This window comes from Coloeus monedula (assembly GCF_965178545.1).
Source record: "Coloeus monedula genome assembly, chromosome: 1".
Lineage (NCBI taxonomy): Eukaryota > Metazoa > Chordata > Aves > Passeriformes > Corvidae > Coloeus > Coloeus monedula.
The window spans coordinates 68521289-68545112 of NC_138781.1; the positions used below are offsets into that span (position 1 = coordinate 68521289).

The window sequence follows — 23824 nt, forward strand, 5'->3', positions numbered from 1 at the left end:
ACCAGAGAGGAGCAATGATGGCAAAGAGCCTTCAACTCCAAACTCCGGCACCAGCTCAGGCAAGAAGTGAGGAAACACAGCCATGTCACAAGGGAAACAGCTGAGCTACTGCAAACAACAGCAACCCTTTTGACTTAACCAGAAAGTGCCCAACCCAATACTAGTTTCCAAGTGGAAAGGCTGTCCTCCACTTACCACGCAGACTCCAGCAGAGCTGGATCGCCTTCTCAAATATCCTTTGTCTGCCACAGCAGTCCAGCAAACATTGCCATCTAATCATTCCCATAGTACACGAATCCCTTCCTGGCTTGGCACAAGGTGAGTACGAAGTTTTTGCTAATCTTGCACTTACAGTAATTTCCCCTTCCCTGTCACTCATGTGAATCATCCCCGTTTCCAAGCATCAAAGAGTTAATGGAAGAAAGAACCACCCTACCATGTGCTTCACTCAAGGGTAAGTGGACTGGCCAGCTACCAAAGCAGATTGTTAAAGACTTCACCAAGCTTCTGATTTTTTTCTCTCGACTGCAATAAATGTAAGGATTGAATGTGGACATAAATGTAAACCTAGACCACATCTGCTGATAAAGCAAAGCCTTTGTACTTGTGCAACTGCTATTAACTGTACACAAAATACTTATATTTCATGAATTCTCCTACATTCAAAAGCTGACCTGCAGTCTGCCCGAGGCAGCCAATGTGAACTGCATGCTCAGCAGAATTGCACATTAAAGACAGAAGGGAAACAGATTATAATCCAAAATCAGACTGCTAGAAAAGTGAATCATTTGTGCAACTGTTAAAACACTCGGAGTATTTTGGACACACTTAACCACACCAGATTAAAACACAGCTCTGGCAGTTCTCTTCCGAAAGGCAGTGTAACAGGTAACAGGTTCACGTTATTTGCCCCTTTCATCACAGACCGGTGCCTTCAGGACTCTGTCATATTCCACTATTAAACTTTTCTTTTGAATTAACTGAAGCTACTCTGCTATTTGAAGATTTTTACCTTCCCATAATTGCATTAATAGCTTGGAGCAGAGTGTATGTGCATAGCACAACATTTCTTCCCAAATATATCTCAGGGAACTTCAGCTGTGCATCTTTGCCATAAGCATTTACGCTTCTTCTCGTAAGATAACTTCAATATAGTATTCTAATTCTAACTTATTTCTTGGTAAGATACTTCCACCTTGAGGTCATACCTGTCAGACATGGATTGTGGAGTTCCCTTGGTTAAGTAATACCAAATCATTTCAAGGTTTCTCCATCGCCAATCAGGTATAAGCAACTACGACCTACCTAACAGGACTCCATCTCTAGACAGTTTCATTTTGAATGGCACAAATTACCTTGGGCCACCTTATTTCCATGTTGGTTCATGCTCTGCTCTGCTGTGACCTCTAAGGTAAACAACTCAGCGACCCATCTGTCCCAAAGTCACTTGTCTCCTGTTTTAGATTCCTTCCCATTTCAAGTCTACCATAACTGACCTATAGGCATGAAACCACTCTGGGATGTGATTAGTGATCTTTTCTGTACTTTATATTAGCATGATTATTTACATTATCATTATTAACAAGAGGAAAATATTTTAATTTACACTGCTAGCAAATTCAATTTTCACATCTATGATCAACAGATTCATGTCTACAAATAGATGTTTATTCTTACATGCTGGGCTTGGAGACACAAAACATGATGTATTTCTTAGCTGTCCCCATGGCATCTACACCTAATACTGCAATCTCAAATTAAGCAGAAGTCTGTGGTAACCCAGTGTGTTTTCAGTTATCCAATACCTTTCTAGTTCATGAATACTTTCATTAAAAAAAAAAAAAAAGAAAAAGAAAAGCTTATGATAAAAATTCATACCCAGATTTCAAAGACCTAACAGTGTTGGCAGGTGCACAGTAGATCATGCTCAGAGTACTTCATGCAAAAATATCAATCAAGAATTTTTGGTGCTTCCACTCAGTTGCTTAAATTTGTGATTCATGTGGGGAGCCATTGCTAAAAACAACAACAACAACAGTCTCTGCAATAAAAATGTAGAAACTACAGTTGGATCTTTGGGTTGAGAAGTACAGTGATTTTGCACAGGAATTGCACACACCCCATCTACTGGCTTTTCAGAAGACTGAGAATTTTAACAGCAGCAAGGCAAGTTTACCTTGCATTGGAATCATTTACCAAGCAATGCCTGTGAGGTTAGTGCATGATGAAGGTACAGGAGACCATCACCTATCCCAGGAGAGCCACAAAGCAATCCAGAGCTGACAAAACTGTTCAGAGCCTACAATGGTAGAAATACAGGTCACAGGCTAAAAAAAGTAACCCAAATCACCTTGTACATTGTGACAGAAACATAATAAAGAATCAGAGAAAATGTTCCAGCTGACAAAGGTGTTAGTTATGCTGAGTGCCTGCTGTGAGGCCTGCCTTGCTGCCCTTAAGAGCAGGGGCAATGTCCAGCAGAAAGGCAGCAAACGTGCACCCACAGCAGAGACTTCGGTCAGTGCTGCTGTTGTGACACCTCTGCAGCACCTGGGGAGCACAGGCATTGTAATTTTTAATTCAAGAAGGTTGCATGCCACATCATTAGAAGAATTCACAACAAACTTCAGTCACTGAGTCAGAAATGGAACTCAAGTTACACTCTGTCAATCAGGATGTTTGATCATAGCAAATCAAAGAATCTGCTCAGCTCTGCTGAAAGCTTCCCAAAGCCAGTGTAGTCTCCCACTCCTCTAGTAGCCTGCAATGCTTTCATAGCAGATGGCAAAAGTACTGAGCATAAATCCAGCACTAACAGCAGCTGAGAACACTGATAGATTTGCCACTGGAGTGTCAAATTGTGACATTTCTTTTCCCAACAAATTAGTAAAGTTAATACACCCACACTGCCACACCAGTGATACCAGCCAGAGTCTGCCTGTTCATTTCTAACTCCATACTTGAAGGCAAGGGCTCACGGAAGTGGCCAACAGCCACCATAATGTCAATCTACAGTCTTAGGAGACTAAATACATTTAAATCTGTCAATACACTCTTTATCTGAAACTTGCATCAGCAGGCAGGCTGTTACAGGTTACTGACAGTTGTGTGAAATATATGGTGGGCCATGATATAGATTAGGGGAATTTTCAATGCCTCTTTACTTTTCACCCTGGATTTCCAATGAGTTTCTTTAGGAAGCATTTAGTACTAATATACCAGTGCCTTGTCACACAGATACATAACAGACATGATTTCTAGTAAAAGCCAAAATCACAGAAATTTTATTTGCATATCGGGTCAGAGATGTTTTGAAAACAGACTTTTCAGTTAGCTAGGACGTTTGGAGGAACTCAGTGTTGTAGAAAGAAAATGATGTTTTTCCTTCCCTTGCTACCGTCCACCTAACAGACCAAAGCCTGTTCTTGCATCCAGTGTGACTTCAGCAGAGTGGACTGGGATCAGAGTGATGTAATGCATTAAATGTCCAGTTTTCAAACAACTGATCAAGTTTTGTTTTAAAATTCTGTCTTTACTCAGAGCATTTTAAACCAACTGTTTGATAAGAGGCTACTGTTGCTGTTGACCCCTTCTTTCCATTTTCTGTGCCAAAGTTGTGAAGGTACAGTACATGTTTTAAGATATATGCCAGCCAAGGAGAGTACAGTGATGTGAAACTGGTATTTGTGTTTTGTCAGTACCAGCAAAGGTGTGTCTGCACAAAGCTGTGATAACTGTCAGCAGCTCAAAGCAATTTAGATCTTTGCTTGTTTGTGTGCCAGGCAATCTTAAAGAGCTGCAGAATTCTCTCTTCTAAGCATTAAGATCTCAGTAACTTCAACTATATAAACTCACCAAATTAAAACAGCATATTCATCAATTTCTAGGAATACACCACAGTTTGGATGACACATTATTCCAGTGCTCAGTTTCTTCTGGACCTGAAGGCATCCTAGAGGTCTTAAAACTCAGCCTTTCCTCAGCTCCAATTGGAGCCAGACCAAGCCTTCAGCACTGGCACCAGACCCACTGCAGTGCCAGAGCATTTCAGAAACTAAGCCAAGAGCTGGGGAGGTGTTTTTAGAAACCCTTGCAGAAAGCACCTCTGCCAACAAGGTTCAACAAGGTTTCTTCTGGTGACTTGAGAAGATATATTGAATGTCAATTGGCATGTTTATCTTCTTTAAACACTGAGCTTCCTTTGTAAAATCTAATAGGGCAGATTACTGGTTTAATACTAATGGAAACTGATCAAAAGATCCTAGATTATTTGGTTGGCTTACCTTAAAACCTTTTCCTGCTTTAGTTTCCATGCAAAATAGACCAAAACAGTATTCCTATGAACAGAGAGCCTATCAACTAATTATTTAAGGAGATGAGGAAAACTACATTTAAAACTGGTTGTGGGTAAATATGCCAAAAACCTCCCTGACCAACTGAAGGACCTGCTCCACAAGTTTTCACAAGGACTACTTTGGAAATTAGAACCTAGAGAAGCATACTATATAAGGCCATTTGAAAATTCCACTCCTTATCTACAAAAGGCAGTTTCTTCTCAGTTGCCATCATGGTTCATTTGCTTAGGGACAAAAGTAGCTGGCAAACTAGCGCGAAAAAAAAGGAACAAGTAAACACTGGCATTTTAAGCGTGTCTATAGGCAAAGATAAAAAGCAGTGGCCAAATGACAACTGACCAGGTCTCTTTCCATACCTATTTGAAGGGATGACAACTGGGAACAACCCTGATCAAGGCTATCAGTGCATTTAAATGCAGAAATGCTTTTATGATTTCAAGGCAGGACAAATATTTCTTTTTGTCTGCACACTTTTTAGAAGACATGAACAGTAATTTCAGAACAGAACATAGACGCCTGTTAACAAAGCCAACAACAATTACTGCTATGTCTAAGAATCAACAAAAAAACCACCAGTGTATTCCAAAGGCATTCACTCCCAAAGCAAACTCACTCCACGCAAGCCCAAGCACAGAAACGTGATAGTATCTCGTGATTTATGTTCTCTCAGCAGGTTGTACCGGGTCCTCCAGATTCCATGCTTGCCTTTGAAAGCAATTAAGTTTCTAGCACTTCTGGGAGCGACAAAAGCTCTCACTATGAAAACCTGCATGCTGCACTCGTGCTGAGTCTGCAGCTTGGCAGACTGAAACAAAAGCACCACAGGAGGTGTGAACTTCCCCCACTTAACTCATCTGGGAGCATTAGTATGTGAAGGGCCATCTCTAAACTTTGAAGCTATTTCCAAATCATGTCTTTGTCCAGTGCCCAAAGAGCCAGCTGCCGCTGTGATTTGGAGAACATTTCCAAAGCCCCTCTCAGCCTGGAAAGAAAAATCCCTTTTCTCATCAGCCTGCACACAGGAAACTCTACAAGTTCTGCTAATGTGAACTATTCTAATTGCTCAGCAAGACAGAGTACCCTTACTTACATAAGAGCATGTCCAGACACCACGATGAAACCTGGGTCCTGCTGTGCTATGCACTGTACAAACACCTGCTCCATGGAGTTTACAACTTGCAGAGTAAACTGTACCTAAGGGAAGACAAGGGCAAGAAGCACATGTAGAGAAGTAATCAACAGGCGTTTCACACAACTAGTGTGTGAATTCTGCTTCTGAATTATTATAGTACAGGAATGCTGCCTGATCAAAAAATAGATCTGTGATATGTCCCTGGCTGAATAAAACAAACAGAATAGCAGCAAAGTCAAACTATTAAACACCCTAGCCCCAGCAACAAAAGCCCCAACGTTGTTCAAAAAACAGGCTGCCTTGGACAAGGCTCAACATCTTTTACCTCCTCAAGATAGAAAAAAAGCCCAAGCCACCTCCCATCACTGTTCTAATTCTACCCATACTGCAGACAGGAGTGACCTTGTGAAGCCAGAGCCAGTGTTGAGCTAGTGTGACAAACATGGCAGCTGGGCACACAGAAGGGCGTGTGCCAACAGGCAGCCGAGTACACGAGGGAGGGCAACTCCTTCCAGGCAGGGCAGTGAGCCACCTCTTGTTTACAGCAAGGCACCCTGGCCTGAGACCGCAGCCAAGGGCAGTTACTCAGGGATTGCTCTCACACATGGAGTTCACGTGTCGTTTACTCTGTGGCAAACAAACTTGCCAAGATGAACACTTTTTCACAGCAACTTACTTTTGCACCTTAGACTTTGCATGTTTGGTTTTCCCAGTTAATCCTCCTAACTCAAATGAAATCAGCTGGAGTGATGCATACTCAGTAGCCAGTATTCTGTTGTTTTTTTTTTTTTTTTTTTTACTTATCAGTGTACCTGTTTCCTCTGTTATACAGTAAGATACCCAATTCTGTGCAAGTAAGTTAATTTCAAATAGTGTCATTTTCAAAATTATTTAAGCCTAGTTATGAGAGTCAACCTGGATCTGTTTCCTTCTGACAACACCTATAGCTTCATAACTTTAGGTTTTTGTACCTCTCGCTCACCTGTTGCAAAGCAAGGACTTACAAATTCAGAGAAGTGATTTATCAGGGAGATTTGCAAAAAATGACCAACCGTGATTTTCTATCAGATTTAGAAGAACATTTCCCCCTCTCATCTCCTTCACTTAAAGTTGCAATCATTTTTAAGAACCAGAGGTAAGCACTTTTGGAGACAGGAATGTGCATAAAGACACATTATGGCAAGAGTGTAAGACGCTTCAATGTCCTCTAAGCCCTCTTTAAAGTGCTTAACACCTTAGGATAAAAAGTATGAGCAACTGTGAGCTTGGTCACAGATAGTTCATTACACATACAACATATACAGACATGTCAGAAATGTTAAGCCAGGATCTAAAAGGCAAGGAAATACCAGAAATGTGGCCAATTGCGTAACATTTAACCTTTATTTAATTTAGCAATCACCCAGGGATTTTTTTCCCACAGGAAATGGTGCCATTCGTGGTATAGTAAAGCTGGTATTACTAAATAAGCAATCCTCAGTAGTTTGCTTCATTCTCAGTATTAAAAATGGCCCTAAACGCTTTGCTTTAAAGACAGAACAACTATTTCCTTCTAGGTTATTTTCTGGCTGTCACCATATTACCTAACTGCCTGATTTACTAAAATTAGCACATGTTCACAACACCCCAGTGAGGAGGGTTTTTTCCCCCATCACAGAGACAGAACTGAGACTCAGAGAGACTGAGACTGTGGACAAAGGTCCCTTCCAAACCCAGTTATGCTGCTTGATGAGATTTTCCTCCCACACATGTGCTCGGCACCAGCTGCCCCTCTTCCTGTGCTGACTGTCTCCCTTCAGAAGTGCTAACAGTCTGGTGTAAAAGCGTTTTGTAATCCGTTATGGTGAAAATAAACTGGAGCAGCTACAAACTACTCTTTGGGCTCTTTTATGCTAACCCAGTTCTGCCTCCAACCAGCTGGGAAGCACTCACCAAAGAGGGTCCTTTCCAAGGGGAGGTGCAGTGAGCATGTGGGAAGCTCGTGCTGACAGAGGCAGACCCAAAAGAGGGCATCTACGCTGGTCAAAGTCATTACCAGGGCTGAAACTTTTAAATGAAAACAGTCCTCTTCTATTGGAGGAACAGAGGTAACTGCAAGCTGTCAAGGATCTCACGTGAACCAAAGCTGTAGTGATAAGACACCCAGTTTGCATTCACAGATTCATGCTGACAGCACAGGCACAGGGACAGCAAGATTAAGGTGTAGGAGCAGGTGGAAAGAGATGCATTCACATGAGGTACTATTGCCAGCAAGACACTTGTATGCTCTTGATGGAGATTGCTTCTCCACCACCAAGCTGCTCAAACAAACTGTATGAATGCTGCTCATCCACTTCAAGTGTGAACTTAGACATTTTGAACAGACTTTGCAGTGGTTTAAGCTGAACTGTGCATTTGCACATCAGGGTTTTTGCACTGATGCAGAGGGACAGGATTTCATGAGTCAGTCTGCTGTCTCAGTAGGCCTATGAGGCTGCATCAAGCACTTGGACTACAACAAACCATAGGTGAAATGATCCTGTATCTTCACACCAGACAGGACAAGCAGCATCCAAATGCACCCTCAGGTAATCACAAAATCCATACCAATGTACAAAACAGAGATTTCCCTTTTCTGTGGCTTCAGTTCTGCTGCTTCCATCCTCAGACTCTTTACACCAGTTTCCTCCCAGTTCCTCATCTTAATCCCGATCGCATCACACAGTCCATCCCTGACAGTCACACCAGCTCCAAAATGCTATCCCCACACTTGGTGCTTTTAGTCTTAACTGCCCCTCCATCTCCTGGTTCAGTCCCATGTTCCTCAGTACTACTCCTGAGCACATCCTCCACAGCTTGTGTTCTCTTTCCATCCTTTCCTTCTCTTGCACCCTGTCTGGGCAAACAACAGCTTTGATGAAAACATGGGAGGACAATCTCCTTTCTTTTGCCTCCTATATGCCTAGGACCAAAGCACTCCTCAGGAGACCAAAGCAGAAATATCAAAGAAAGTTCTTCAGCTTTAAAATACAGCATACTCAGTGCTACTGAATGAGCTCCTGCTGTGTGGGAACAAGATGAGAGATCTCAGAGTTTATATACTGACTGATTATGGACAAGTTTTGCTGCAGATGAGAAGGCAAATCCCTAATATTGGGGCAACTCTACAGCCAGATTTCAAATACTCACCCCCAAATGTGACGGTGCTACACAGGTACTCAAATGAAACAGCTGACCTATTTTTTAAAAAGGTACAAAAATGCAGAGTTTTGTATCTTGTTCTCAAGACAACCTGAATCATTCATGCTGAAATGTAAAAAAAAAGAAAAATCATCACTAAACTGCCACTGCTTTTGGAAAAAAGTAATTTTAAAAGGTTATCCTGGAAAAATCCTGAATGTTGTGCAAATGCTGACGGTAGGCAGTTCAACCTGCTTTTCTTATGTTACTTGCAATTTCCTACAGCTATTGCTGAGAAAGTCCCTCAAACAAATCCATGATGTAGAATAAAAATGAAAGATTATAGGCTCCAATGATGTCTGGACTTATCTCAACAGGAGAACTACAGACTATAATAAAGATGCCTATTAGTGAGGCAAGAGATAGCTAACACAGAAGACAAGACATCAGTGTGTGCAGTGAATTTTTGATTCAGATATGCAAGAGACAGGAAATCTAAGTGTCATGGTCACAGGCTATTTACAAAAATTAGGAGGAAACGTTGATTGGTTTCTATAGACACAAACACTGATATTAACACTTGAATCCAACAACTGTTCTTATGTCTGAAAGCAAGGTCAATCTATGATCACTGTAGTTCAGCAGACAAAGAAAGATGGCAAGAAAATCTTGTTGATATATAACCTTCACCATCTAAGAGTCAGGTGACTTGGCTACAAGAAAGCAAATAAAATTACTTTAAACCAAACATTTAGTTCTTTCTTCATAAAAATACGTAGCTTTTCAGCAGATGACTCAAATGTGAAAGTTTGTGGTTTTTTGCTCTGGCAGCCAGGTGGGCTGGATTCTGATCCACTATGCAAATGACTCAAGTGTTTTTCATTTTCGAGGGTGCCAGCTACACTCCTGAACCCTCTGCAAAGGGAACCACCACAGCTGCTGAGCCTCACAAGGAAAGAGCAATAGGGTATGAAATGTTTTTTCCTCAAAGATGACTACCACCCAGTTTTATGGCATGACAGAGAGGAGCTGTAAAGTCACTGTCTCCTTGAGTAACTCTTTTGAAATAGAGGCAAGAAGTCTAACTTTATAATTTTACTGAAAGAGAGGCAGGCAGGTGGATTCTACCATGAAACGTTCCAGATCTGGGCTTTGCAGAGCATCTTTTCAACACTGATGCTAAACGTCTCAGATTTTAAGACATACGATCAGAGGAAGAAAAAAACCCTGCAAAATAGGTCCCACTTAGATGGGATCTTTCCCTTTATTGGATGAGACCTTCCTGTAAAGACAAACTTGACTTGCAGGCCTTGGTGCTTCCTCCTTACTCTCCTCCCCAAAATGAGAGGCTAAGCACAGGTTTGCAGGGGTGATTTAAAAAACAGAAGAGTCTTAAAGAGCAGCAGGCAGGCAGCCCCCAAATACAGGGGTGGAGTGAAGCTACAGATGGGCTGATCTCTCAGGTGCTCCACTGGAAACCAGGGAGCTGGGAACAGGTCTTCAAAGGGACTTACTGCTGAGTCTTTCTGAAAACCTCCTAAGATAAAAGTCAGGGATCTAACCCCATCACACTGTATGACACAAACTCTGTCCTGTTCACACACCACAAACCCCACATATTTCCAGCAGTAAGTATAGAAACACCTGACTTTTACTGCCCATAATAAACTACATCTACACTGGGAGAGTCTGAAGCATTACTGCCATATCTTCGTAACCATGATAAGAGCTGTAGCATAAAGAAAGCCTGGCTGGTTTTGTTTATTCCATACAGACAGAGCTCTAAGTCGCTGACTTCTGTATTAAGTTGGACTTCCTGGCTCTCACCTCTCTGAATCAAAAAAACCCAAGCTTTGCAAACATCACTGTCTTGTCTTCTGCATTCACCTACTACATAGGTCTATTATGTGGATCAAGGTGAACTTTTTTTCCTCTGAACAGGTAAATATATATGGGGAAAAACCAAAATGCATGTATCAGTATCAGGCTTTCATGGCAAACCTAAAGAGTTAGGCAAGGAAAATTGAAACCTTCTTCCAAGTGGAGATGAAATGAAACTAAGCCAGAATGTTCTACTACTCTCATGGTGAGTGCTCTGGCTGGAGAGCTCCCTTCCTCCTGGTGAATTTATCTTGACTAGAGAAAGAGTAATATGGTACAAGAGAATGTAGCTGCAACCTGGTGTGAGTGCCAGGCTGAGCAAAGGGTTCAGCCAAATTCTCTCACTTTCAAGCAGAACTGCTGCAAGAAGCAGTATATCACATCCAAATACATGCTTATTTTCTGAAAATGTGTAACTGCTCAGATCACAAGACAAGACAGAGATGTGTACAGCCTGATTTTTATTTCATGGAGCATACAGGAGTTAATTCTGACTCACATGAGTTTTGGATACCCAATCTAATAACATCCACATCCCTTTGTGTCAGGCACTGAAATCAGAGGTTGAGGCAGGTAAGCAGTAACAACTTAATCTCCATGTTTTAAAAATCATCCTGATTTTCCTTTGAGTCTTCCAGGAAAATCAGATATACAGATCTCTCATCCTTACAATTCATCACTCTCTGGACTACGCAACAAGTCCCCGTAATGTTCCACTTTGGCTAGCAGAGCAGTGAACAGATGTGGAAAAAAACTCACTCACTAGTGAAGAAATTCAGGGCAAGAAAATAAACCAGAATTAACTGGACTGTGTCCAGACCTCTTCACAGTTTTATGAAGAAGAATGTTAGGAAGCAGAGGATACACGCTTTGATTTCAGAGACCCAGTTCCCCAGCTGCAACATGAAAAACGTGGTCTACCAAGGGGTGTGAGGAAGATTTCCATCACCATAATTTGGTGCAAACCTACAGTTTTTCTAGGTTGAAGAGCTATAGCAACTTACATCAGATAAGAAAGTCCCTCCCAGTATCTAAAGAACCACAATTATTTAAGGTTCAGATGGTTACAGATCTGCCACAACAGACACCCTAAAACATCAGTAAGTTTGGAACAGGACACCTCCAGGGACAGTCTACCCAGCATGTCTGGAACACTCACAGGGGAGCAAAGGGCTCTAAAGAAAAGGGAGGTTTCCTGGAGCAAGGGTGTGTGAGCATCTGGAAAAAGCATCCTTGAGCTTGAGATCACACTGGATGCAATACAGTAGAGGTCTGGGATCTTCCCCTCTCCCAGATCATGTGGAAAATCTTGAACAAGAAGAAGAAGGTCTCTACTAATACACAGAACACAGGTGAGAAGAGCCATGTACAAACTCCCTGTGCAGGAAAAACAGCCCAGGATTTAACCTTCACTTCCATGCTGTAAAACAGCTTTTAAAAGCTGTAGAGAGGAGAGAGATTTGGGACAAATGGCTTGATTTATTACCCATGACTTTGCTAGAGGTTTGTGGTTTTTTTAGACAACCTAGCCGGCAAAGAGAGAGAAAAGAGAAAAATAGTTAACATAAAGAGTCATCTGAAGGTCTAAATCTCCTGACAACTGCTATCTAAACTTGGAGGGCAAGACAGTAGCTGACAGAGAAATGAGAAAATAAAAAGGAATTCGCATCAAGTGAAAGCTTCATGGACAAGCACTGTCACTTCATTTTGTTTTGAAACAACAACTAAGTGCAGGAGCAAAATGCAGGGGGTGCGCTGCAGCTTAAACAGTTGGACTTTAGGGGCTGATACACAGACTGAAGTCTGCTCTAGAGCCCCAGGGTAAATTTCACTCTCTGAAGCAGTACTATAGAGGGAGAAAGTGTTCAGTGATGTGCCACTGTCTCTGAATGCACAAAGGCTCCAAGTCAAAGATGCGAGTTAGCTGAGGTAACTGAGCTGTGACCACACTGAAAAAATGGGAGCAGAGAGAGCAAATCAATGACAAAAGAATGAAAGAGCAAAATTGAAAACAATGAGGAACAGGATGCAAGCAGAAGGGTGACCTACAGGATAAAACAGTTGCAAATTATTTGGCAAGTTTATGAAATCAACCCTCAGCATCACTGCTCTCTTATGAGCCTGTCCTTTCAGCCTTTCTGTACCTCATCTGCAAAATTATGCCAGTAGCAGCCAGCAGCAGTGAGAACAGCTGTAGGAGGTGTGCCCAGGTAGAGGAACTCCTCCACTTAGTGAGAGAGCTCAAGGAGGAGTAGTTTGAGGACCATCAGCAAGAGAGATAGAATACTGAAACTCCACCCTACCTACCTTCCCTGGGACAGGCCCAGCAGGCAGTCAGGATACATGATACAGAAGATTCCCTCTCCTCTCTCTGCCTGGCTGAACACAGTGACATAAGGGACAGGGGGCAATGCTGACAAGCTCCTGCCTGGCACAGCACGTGCATTCCCTATGTGACTGCCCCACCTTCCCAGGTGTCCTGGCATAACTGGAATAGGGCTATCCAAGTGGAACCGAACAACAAGGATGGTAATGGTTCATCTGTTGGGGCCAGTTCTGTGTAATGTCTTTGTCGATGATCTGGACAAGGGGACTGAGTGCACCCTCAGTCAATTTGTAGACAACACCAAGTTGGGTGGGAGTATCAATCTGCTGGAGGGTAGAAAGCCTCTGCAGAGCGATCTGGACAGGCTGAATCAATGGGCTGAGGCCGGTTTTAAAAGGTTCAACAAGCAAAGTGCCGGATCCTGCACTTGGGTCACAATAACCCCATGCAATGTGACTGGCCTGGGACAGAGTGGCTGGAAAGCTGCCCAGCGGAAAAGGACCTGGGTGTGCTGGCCAGCAGCTGGCTGAACAACGGCCAGTGTGTGCCCAGGTGTGCCCTGGTGGCCAATAAACCCAATGGCATCCTGGCCTGTATCAGAAATAGTGTGGCCAGCAGGACCAGGGCAGTGATTGTCCCTGTGGACTCAGCCCTGGTGAGGCCACACCTCAAACCCTGTGTTCGGTTTTGGGCTCCTTACTCCAAGAAAGACATGGAGGTGCCGGAGACTGTCCAGCGAATGGAAACAGAGCTGGGGAAGGGTCTGGAGCTCAAGTCTGACGAGACCGAGGAAGGTGGAATTGTTTAGCCTGGAGAAAAGGAGGCTCAGTGGGGACCTTATCACTCTCTACAATTGCCTGAAAGGAGGCTGTAGCCAGGTGGGGGCTGACCTCTTCTCCCAGATAACAAGTGACAGGACAAGGAAAAGACATCAAGCTGTGCCAGGGGAGGTTCAGATTGGATATTAGGAAAAATTTCTTCATGGAAGGAGTTACCAAGCATGGGAGCAGTCTGCCTAGGGAAGTGGTTGAGTCACCATCCCCAGAGGTATTTAAAAAACATGCAGATGTGGCACTTAAGAACATGGTTTAGTGGTGGAGTAGGTTAGGTTAACAGTTGGACTCAATTATTTTGAAGTTCCTTTCCAACAGTAACAATTCTGTTATTCTAAACATGAGTGAGGGCAGTTGCCCACCTCATGCAAAGCTGTGGTAATGAAACCATAGAGGAGAGCAGAACACTCAGCAGCTGGTCTCACGGATCAGTGAAGAAGGGTTCCCCACACAACTGGAACCTCTGCCTGCCAAAGAAACTTAATCTTTGAAGTGGTTGCACCCCTCTACAGAAGCTTGCTAAAAAATGAAGACCCATGCTTAATCCCTGAGGCAGAGTGTGAATGAGAGGTTTTCTGGTTCCTTTGGCATTACAGAATTAAAGTAATTTCCTCCTTTTCATGACTTTCTCACAATTTCAACTATCCACATCTAGATTTATTGCCCATTTAGAAAAGAAATACTACTGAAGGGACCACATCCATCAGAGTTCTTATTTCATCCCTCTGAAATGTGAAATTCTCACTAAGACACAGTATGAAGGATTTTCAAGCACAAGGTCCTTTAAACATAAAGAACTAGACATCTTAACTGCTTTTAGCAGACTGTAAGATCTTACACATTAGGAGTCCCCTAGACATTCGACAATGTTATATTAAGCAAATACTGTGGGAAAACAGAAGACCTGAAAAGTCTATAGAACAGGGAAGTGTATTTCAACAATAGAAAGTACATGCTCATAGAACTCAAAATTAAATTCTTGCCCATAATATTCATTAGTTTCAAACACAAGCTACCAGAGGAAAGTCTGGCTCAGAGAAAAGGGGATTCTGATTGAGATTCTGATTGAGCTATGTCTCTATGACTTCCTAAGATCAATTCATTGCAGTAATTAATTAGTCAGATCACTCTTTTATAGTCTTCTTTATTAGGTCACAAATCCATGCAAATTTCTTCCACTACTTTTAGTAATGATCTGCTTGAGAAGTTGTCTTTGGTAAGTTCTTCAGTTTAATACTTACCTTGCAAATGTGCCAGTTGACTAAGAAGAGAGGAACAAAAGAATAAAAAAAAATTCTGACACAAAACAGCAAATGTTAGGCCAGAAGAACATTAGTCGTTAAGAAGAAAATACCAACAGTAGAACCAAAAATAGCTCTTCAACCATTTGTCTTTTCAAACATGTTGTTTCTTCTTAGGATTCATGCTTCTCATAACTGAATGTTTCTTATGCTTGTACTGGGGTCTCTCAGAACCTCTTTTCACTGAGAGATGTCATATGTCTTTCATATGTCTTTCTCCCTACCATGTTATTAACAACCATAGCAAGTGGTTTTATTTCTTTTATCTTTGTGACTTTCTTGAGTTTTGCCTACTGTTTATCTAGATGCAACAGCTGGTGGTCAGTGCTTGTCACTTTTCTCTTTTATTAAGTATTCAAATGAAAAGTGATGCTACCTCTTACTCAGATGTATATTTAAGCCATCTCTACTTGGGCAGGGAGGAACTAGGCTTTCCCATTGGCAAAACTTCACCATATATCCTCTTACCATCTACCAGAATTTCTCCTATCACATAAACCTTTACTTCTTCTTTTCCTTCGACTCACAGAAGTCAGGTTTTATGCTATCTTAATGTAAACTGAAATGACAGCCAAAGCAAAAAAGCAACAAAACCATCAAAAGTCACCTGTCAGAACAGGAATACGCTGGTAAAAATCAAGATATGCTGTATCTTTTTGTGACATGCTGGCATTTTGTTGTAGTTGTTCCTCCCCAACAATTAACAGATGACAGTTTAGTTTTAAAACAAGAGCATTTTATAATCAGTGAACCATCTATGCTACTCAGCCATCTGATTTGTCTCAAGGTCATTGTCTTCAGTAACTGGGTAAGAATTACATCATCTGTCCTACTATAGGATGGCAATTACATCATTGATCAATACCTGAGATCTTAGTGTGACCAACAAATTCATGTTAGGGATGAGTTACAACCGGGCAGATACCACAAAATGAAACTCCTGTTTGCTTCAATCCACATCCCCATTAAGACTAAATTATAAAAATATCAACCCTCTTATTTGTAGTACAGTGCAAGCTGGGAGCTAAGCAAAGATGGGGTAGGGAAGGTGCCACAGTGACATGCCTTTTGCAAAGGCAGAGAAGATTGTCTTTGCTTTGAAGAGCTTACAGCAGCCTGAAGTGACAAGAGCAATGGAGGGTGGAGGAAAGATGTGTAAGCAGATGGCAGCAGACCACGTTATTTTTAAGCCTTTAGTGGCGATGCAGTTTGAGGCAGTCACATGTTCATCTTCAACAGCAATAAGTGTTTTAAGCTATTTTAGTTCCCTCTGCCTTGAAAGAGACCTAGAGCAAGCAAGCAGCAAGCTCCTGTGTCTCAGTGGAAGATGTGTGCATGCTTAGGTGTTCTGCCCCCCTGCAGGTGGTTTGGAAGTGAAACGTGGGGTTCTGCATTCTGTGAGGAAGAGACCAGCTGAATGAAAGGAGCATGAAGGAAGGCCCACAGAAAGTGGATAAAGATGATCAAGCTAAAAGTGAAGTTGAGTGGAAGAGGCTCAGGGAAGAGAGGAAAGCTGGACCAAACCACAAATCAGCTTAGGGTAGAGATTTATATGCAGTTTGAACTCACAATTTGTCTTCTGGCTGCTTTTGCCACTATGCCTCTTCTGGCTCAAGTCTTCAAGAAGGGGCAACTCCCTCCATCTCCTTTACAGGAACCTGATGAAGAGGAGGAGCTTGCTTTGCTCACTTTGCTCATTCAGGGCTCAAGCAGCCCTCAGGACCAGGGTAACCTGAGCAGAACCCCACTAAAATGTTTCAACAAAGTACCTAGAGTAAGATTCAACAGAGGGTGGTCACGCACCCATGGGGGTGGATGTATAAAATACAGCCATACCTACAGGCACTGACCTACTTGGCTTACAGTGAATGACAGCTCTCATCTCAAATACAAGAAGCAATACACGGAGTATGAGTCCCAGGGAGAGAGAATACTAAGCCAACATTTTCACCCCTGGATACACTAAATTAGGTACCAGTCCATATTTTGGGACCTACATAGCTGGCCTCCTTCACAGTAGTGCTGTGTGCGCCCAGAGGCCCATTCAAATGAAGTGGAGAGTTGCAGGAGACTTGTGTGCTCTGAAAATCAGGCTGGGACTAACCAGATTTGATAGCTCTGACCTTAACAGATATAGTTGTAAAACATAGACAATACTAGCACCAGCAGGAAAATAATACAAGGTTTCTAAAACATGAATTAAATGTTGAATCTTGTAAATACATACACTGCAGCTACATGTCCTGTAGCACCTGTAAGGGCAAAAACTGACTTGGCCATTTAAAATGCTGGCTTTTCAAACACTTGATTTTGCAGAATGTAGGCTGCCTGACAGACAGACAACCTTCTCTGTCTTCTACTGTCAGATACACACAGTGGATATTTAGTGCCTATCACTCTGTCTCCTCCCTATAAATACAGAGACACAGCATGGTTGTCTTTAACACAAGAAGTCAGTAAAAGCATGACATCAGAGAAGAAAGCACAGCATACTCACCTTAAAGAAGAAGGTTTTATTTCAGGTTAGGGCAAGGTAGTTAATAACTGTGTTTTTCTGATAGGGCCTACTCATATATCTCTCACCAAGAGGCAGGCAAACTCCCTCGCTTTGGAGTAGAGAGGCAAGATTTGCCTCTGTGGGGCTCATTACAGGCTAAGGGCATTAGACCCTTTCTCTTGCAACAGATCCTTGGTGTATTTGCAGTAAAAAAAAAAAAAATTACTTTCAAAGTTTTGTTTAAAGTACTTGAAGTTCAGTATTCAAAGCCTCAGACCACATTTGCAGCAGATTTAACAGGGCAGTACTGCTGGCCTCTAGAAGGTACTTCTTACCCTTGCAGACTAAAGGATAATTACACACAGAGAGGCTAATTCTGACATCCGTTTTACCATATGTATGCTGAAATAACTCCGCTGATGGATGAAATTAAGATGGAATGAGACTGCAATAATCTAATACTGAATTAGGCCATAAAAAAATATAATCTGCTTTATCAAAAATGTAGTTGACTCAAGAGATTTCTTTTCCTTGTTTCCTATACAGAAATACTCTTTTTTTCACATTAGGAATTTTTGAAAAAGCAATGTCTGTAGGATTCTAGGTTCATTACAAAGTTAAGTGCAAATTCCTTACAGGTAATAGGAAATTAAAAGACAATAGGAAAATAACTTTTCCGTACAGCTTTCCATGTAGCTTATCAAGCAGATAACTATGAATTTAAATAAAAACTTATATGCTCCTTCAGTATTATGACTGCTAGCTCTTCATCCCTGTCCCAGAACCCAACTGCATTCTGTGGAAGAAGAAACACGTCAGTGCAGCTCATTTCACCTGCAATGAAAAGTAATTTATTGTGCCTAACTGTGAAAAGCAAATTGGTATCATCATCTAGGAGCTTGTATCTCACAAAAGTTGTTTCTGTAATTTGCCCTTTTGAAAAAAACTAAGATTAGAATGACTATATAAAAGCATGCAACTAATATTAAATTAAGCTTGAATGCATGAAAAGTTGCTAGATGATAAAGGTGGGGAAGGGATGTATATATGGCACAAAAAGAAGTACAATATGGTTATGAAAAAGAAATCTAATTCTTAATTACTAGTGAGATACCTTAGTCTCAGACATCACAAGAAATTCCAAGAAAAATAATCTTTTCCTCCCAAAATGTGTTTCTAGGTAGCCAATAGCTAATTTAAGAAAAAATGCAGGAAAGAGTGAAAAAACTGATCATTATTTCTTCTGTTACTGAAAGGCAATCTGCATGAGCACAACTGAGGGGGAATAAACTGAGAATTAAACCTTTATCCTGAAGCACCTCACCTCTGGATTCCCATGAACACACTTAAAAATACCATCATTTTTCCTAGCAACATGGATGATAGTATTTGTATTTTGCCACTGGAGCATTAGCTAGTTAAGCTTAAGAAAACTCAAAAGAATAGCATAGGACAAGGGTTAGAACAGGAATTGCATACAACTCTGAATGCTCACACTGCTTTACAAGTCCCTTGACTGCACAAAAGGGACTGAAGGTGAGACCTTTCCAACAACTGGTTTATGTCTGCTGTGGCAGATCTCTTCACTATGCAGCTACTCAGTTTCCAGAGAGGTAAGATATAACCCCCAGAGCTCTTATTAGCACATCAACAAGAATAAACTCCAGTCTTTTATACTGCTGAAGTATTATATACAGCAACAGAGACTCCTGCTTCTCAAATCCAGTGCCAGCATCCTCCAATACACTTGCTTTCCACTCTCTCCCCTCTCACTCTTTCCGATCTGACATTTTCAGTTACCTTGTACACACTTCACTGATGCTCCAGCTCCCATCTACAGTATCTTCCCAACCCAAGCCTCAACCTGTAGCTCCTTCCCATGTTACTCAGCTTTCCTATTTATCTTCCCAACACTGGTAACCATCCCACTGCGCCTTCCCTCTGCTGATAATCTGTTTTTAAAAACAGGCCTTGAGATTTGTTTTTTCCTAGTACCAAAAACTCAAAAAACCTTTATAGGAATCCATGGAACTGATAACAGATCAAAGCATTGTCTTTGCCTTTACCTCCTTTAGAAGGAAAGACATGAAAAATATCATCAAAGGCACAGATCAAATTTATAAAACCAAAGCAACAGAAGGCAGCTGTGCTTTCTGACTTAACCTTGGTTGAAGAAAAATGCTATATATCGGGGCCAGGGGAACTGTTCTCTGTGGATGCATTTTCTGTTGAGGCTGGGGAGTTGGGCTCCTCTGGCCACCACTTTCACATGACTGCATCTCCACAAATCGCAATCTCCTCTCCCTGGATAACCTTCATCACCAAATGCTGAACACACTGATGAAGCTGATGAACAGTAAAGTGGTGTAGCAGCTTAACTGATGGCTGATACAGCAAGTGTGTTGCACCACTTCAATTATAGCAGCTTTGAGCATGAAAATTACTGTTTTGACCCTTTATCCTCCCCCTCCCCATCAGATGAGCACCTTCCACTTGTGAACATGGCAAGAGTGACTTTTGAAAGAAGGACCTTGGGCAAACCAGAATTGCAGACCAGTAGCAGTGAGCAGGAAAAGAAATTTGCCTTGCAAAATGGCTGGGCCTCCAAAGTCCCAAGTGTGGCAGGGCACAGACAGAAATATTACAACCAAGTTCAACAGCACAGAAAGATGTATCCTGCAGGCTGCTCTGATGGCAACAAGAAACTCACAGATGGCCAAATAATGCTGTGAAAACTTTTGTGCAATGGGTAGGGGACTGGAAAAGGCCTTTTTTAAAAGAAAAAGCAGGGAAAATGGCACTCAGCGGGGAGACAAAAGTGAACAAAGCAGAATCCCCAGGACATCTGTCAAGAGACTGATGCTAACTGGTTCTGGAGAAGATCTGTATCCATGTTGTACACAGAGAATGTCCAGTTTTGGGATCCAGTTTGCTCTCATCGACAGCTCTTCATAGTTGCCAACAGCAAAATGCAGCAGAACCAGTGCTTGTGCTTTCTAGCAGTGAAAGCAGGCGCAGGGGTATATTCAAACAGATACTGAAGCTACATACTCTCAGTTTTATTCTTGAACAGCAGAAACTGTAGTAGTCAGTAAAGGCTTGTTAAGCATACACAAATGAAGTCAGACTATTTCTACGTGCAATTAATCATGATTTATTTGAAGATACTCTGTTAGCATTCCCATTTTCTGCTTCCTGAAACTCCAATTAATGAGGGCCAACCCTCGATCTGAAAACGTTTTATTTCATGTGTTGAACAAAAGCAACCAAAAAAAAAAGTTATTATCTAAACCAACAAAGTGTTCTGACAAAAAATTTCTTTGCAATTTTGAGCAGAACAAATTACTTAAAAAGAGAGGTTGGGCAAACCAGATTAAATAAGTATAGCACTTAAGAACTTGGAAGCAAAACAGTTTTTATTTAATAAGCAGTTAAGTGGTGTTTCTGCCATCAGTGCTATTAGTCTTCTGCTTTCTCCTCTTCAATGTCTGCAACTTATGATCTCAGAAAACAAGCTAGTTTAAAGTGTCTCTGAAGCAAATGAGTGAGGAAATAAACATGCCTTGTTTGTGATAAATTTGCTACACATTTTTTAATCTATAAGTTTGCCTGTATTAAAGTATTTCCAACGGCTCTTTTGCACTTAGAGGAATAAAATCCACTTTTATTTTCCCTAATATTTCAAGTGCTTAGGTATGAGAAAAACCAGGTTACTTCTTCAAACAGTTTTGTCCACTTTAGCAGAAGATGAGGTTTGGTGACATTGCATGAGTTTCAGCTATCTAGTGAAACACTTAATCTGTCTTCCCTAAAAAACTACATGCTGTTACAAAGGGTAGACCCTCTGCACCAGATCCTGATGAACATACCATATCCATGGACTGTTCATTGTAGTCCAACAACAACACAGTGTGAAAGCAACTGATCATAATGGCCTTCAAGTCACAAGTATCCCCAGAAACCAAGGGGGAAGCTGTTTTTATCAATATAGGCTTTCAGGGTGAGATTTCTAAGCACTGCATTTTGAAACATAAAAATAAAAATCTGTAGATATTTCAAATACTTTCAGAATATCTCTTCCTTACATCAGTCTAAAGGGCTAGCTATAAATACATAATAAATGCTGTATAAGCATGTTCCTTTCATAATACGCTAAGTGCTTTGATATGATGCTGGTTGTTATTTCAGACCCTAAGCCAGGTTTGTTAAAATCTGCCCAAATATCACATACAGAAACATGCAAAAGATGAAGGAGCTGTGCTACAAATAGAGCAACTGCAGAGGCTACGGCCCTGCCCACATACACTCTAGTGTATTTTTACACAAAGCCTAGCACTGCATCATGCGGGTGCCAGCTATAGCTTGTACCATGCTGCCAACAAAACAGGATCCAAAAACAGATAACAAGGAAAATTCTAGGGCAGTTTCTGTGTACTAAGAGGAACAGAATTTGTTGGGGTTTTAAGAATCACCATTGTAATGCATTACACAGACATTGAAAGCATGGATGCAAACAGCACTAGAAGCATCAGTAAGAAATTGTTTCAAACTCATCAGTCTGACTCACTTCTCTCCTCCTTTCAGGCTTTCTGAACCTGGATAAACACTGCCTGGCCTTCTCTTCGTGCCAGAACAAACCATGTTCTCTGCCACTTGGACTTATCACGGTAAACTTTTAGATATTGACACAAGAAGACGGAAAACAAAACAAAAAATGCTACACAATCTTATGGAAGAAAAACATCTGAATTGCTTGCAATTTAAAGCCTTGACTTTCTATTTCATTAAATAATAACTAGAGTTTATCTCGGAATAGAAAATTACAGCTTGAGCTGCACATCCACAGCTGAACCCAAGCTGTAGACTTGTTCAATCATTTACTTTTGTAGGAGTTTGAAAGAGTCAACAGTTCTGCAATCCTACAAACATTTTCGTCCTTTATTTCCCTTTATTCCAGCTGAATGACAGTGCTCTGTAGTAATGTTCTCCTTGGCAGAGATACAGAAGAACTAGAAGTCTCTTCGTGTTGCTCCATGAGTATGCAGTGGAATCACCTCAAGAGCAATGTGACAAACGCCTCCCAGCTTCCCTGTGGTTGCTGGTGCCATCCCTGCAGCAGCCAGTACCCTGCTGAGCTCACAGTGACCCCGGGCTCCTCTGAGTGCCACCAGCACAGCTGCGGTGCCAGCTGGCACCTGACAAAACGTAGGAACATGAAAACTAAAACGAGGGTTTGAGAGGAGCAGGCAGTGCTCACAAGGCAGCTGGTCTGAGGTAGGCTCTGAGCAAACTAAGGATCAGAGCATGGGGTCATGCTAGAGAAGACCATCTCAGCAGCAAGAAGTGCTTCAGATGCAAAGCTTTGGATTATAAAAGATACAGCACATCCGTGGAAAAAAAAAAGAACACCCAGGCAAACTGCAGATTTTCACCATTTTATGTTTAGATCTTTACTACATTATTTACGTGCATGTTCATTAATATAAAGCAAATTACAATGTGTCCCAGAGATTATTAATCCCCTCAATAATGTAACTCCATAGACCTTCAGATCCTGAAGTACCACATGCAGTACTACTCCCTAGGCTTCCACGCTGCAGTACAAAATGGAGGATGGTGAAAAGAAAGGAACACACAGCACTTTCATTACAGATTTTAATACTGTGGGTTACAGGCGAAAGAAACAGCAGGGAATCCATCTCCTCGCCCCAACCTTCATCCCAAGTGGTCTCTGAGGAAACTTGCCCTCGCTCTTCCACTGTGTCACTTTGATCACATACATGGCACAAGCTGACACCTTCCTCACTGCAGCCCAGCAAACACCGTCTTTCAGGCCAGCCAAAAATAATGACCCCTCAAGTGAGTCATAGAGCATATTGCCATTTATTATCTAAGACAGTTGCTTTAACAGTGCTACTACACTGGGAATTCAGTTAACCCACCCTACAGACTGGATTTCAACAATATTTAAGCTGCTGGATTTCCATCAAAGGCTTAAAAGACTTGGTGATTTTTCATTTATTTTTAGTTTTTAAAATCACGTAAGAAATGTCACTTGACAAAATTTATGGCAAGTCTGGTGTTGGTATGTAAGATTCCTGACAAACCCTGGTTCTTTAAAAAAAGTAAATAAATAAAAAAAAAAAAAAAAAAAAAAAAAAGAAGAAATTGCAGAGTAAAAACATTCCTAGCAGAAATTACAAGTAACTTTTTCCAGAGATCAGGCTTACCACACTTTTGTGTGTACTGAATAGTTTGAGATTTTTAATTGGAAAGATATCAGACAAACTTTCTTGGTCCTTGTTTTTTCTGCTTTCCACTATTTTTTTCTTTCTGCTTT

At 41.5% G+C, this 23824-nt stretch overlaps 1 protein-coding gene across 6 annotated transcripts in view; it reads right to left on the reverse strand.

The window, feature by feature from the left end:
- Positions 1–23824, reverse strand: part of ATXN1 (ataxin 1) — a 222227-nt gene that overhangs the window by 106357 nt on the left and 92046 nt on the right. The window contains exon 4 of one of the 6 annotated variants that reach the window (XM_082291364.1): positions 5446–5549. The exons of the other annotated variants lie outside the window; for them this stretch is intronic. The gene's annotated coding sequence lies outside the window, so the exon portion shown is untranslated. The remainder of the gene's footprint in view (positions 1–5445; positions 5550–23824) is intronic. 6 annotated transcript variants of the gene reach the window in all.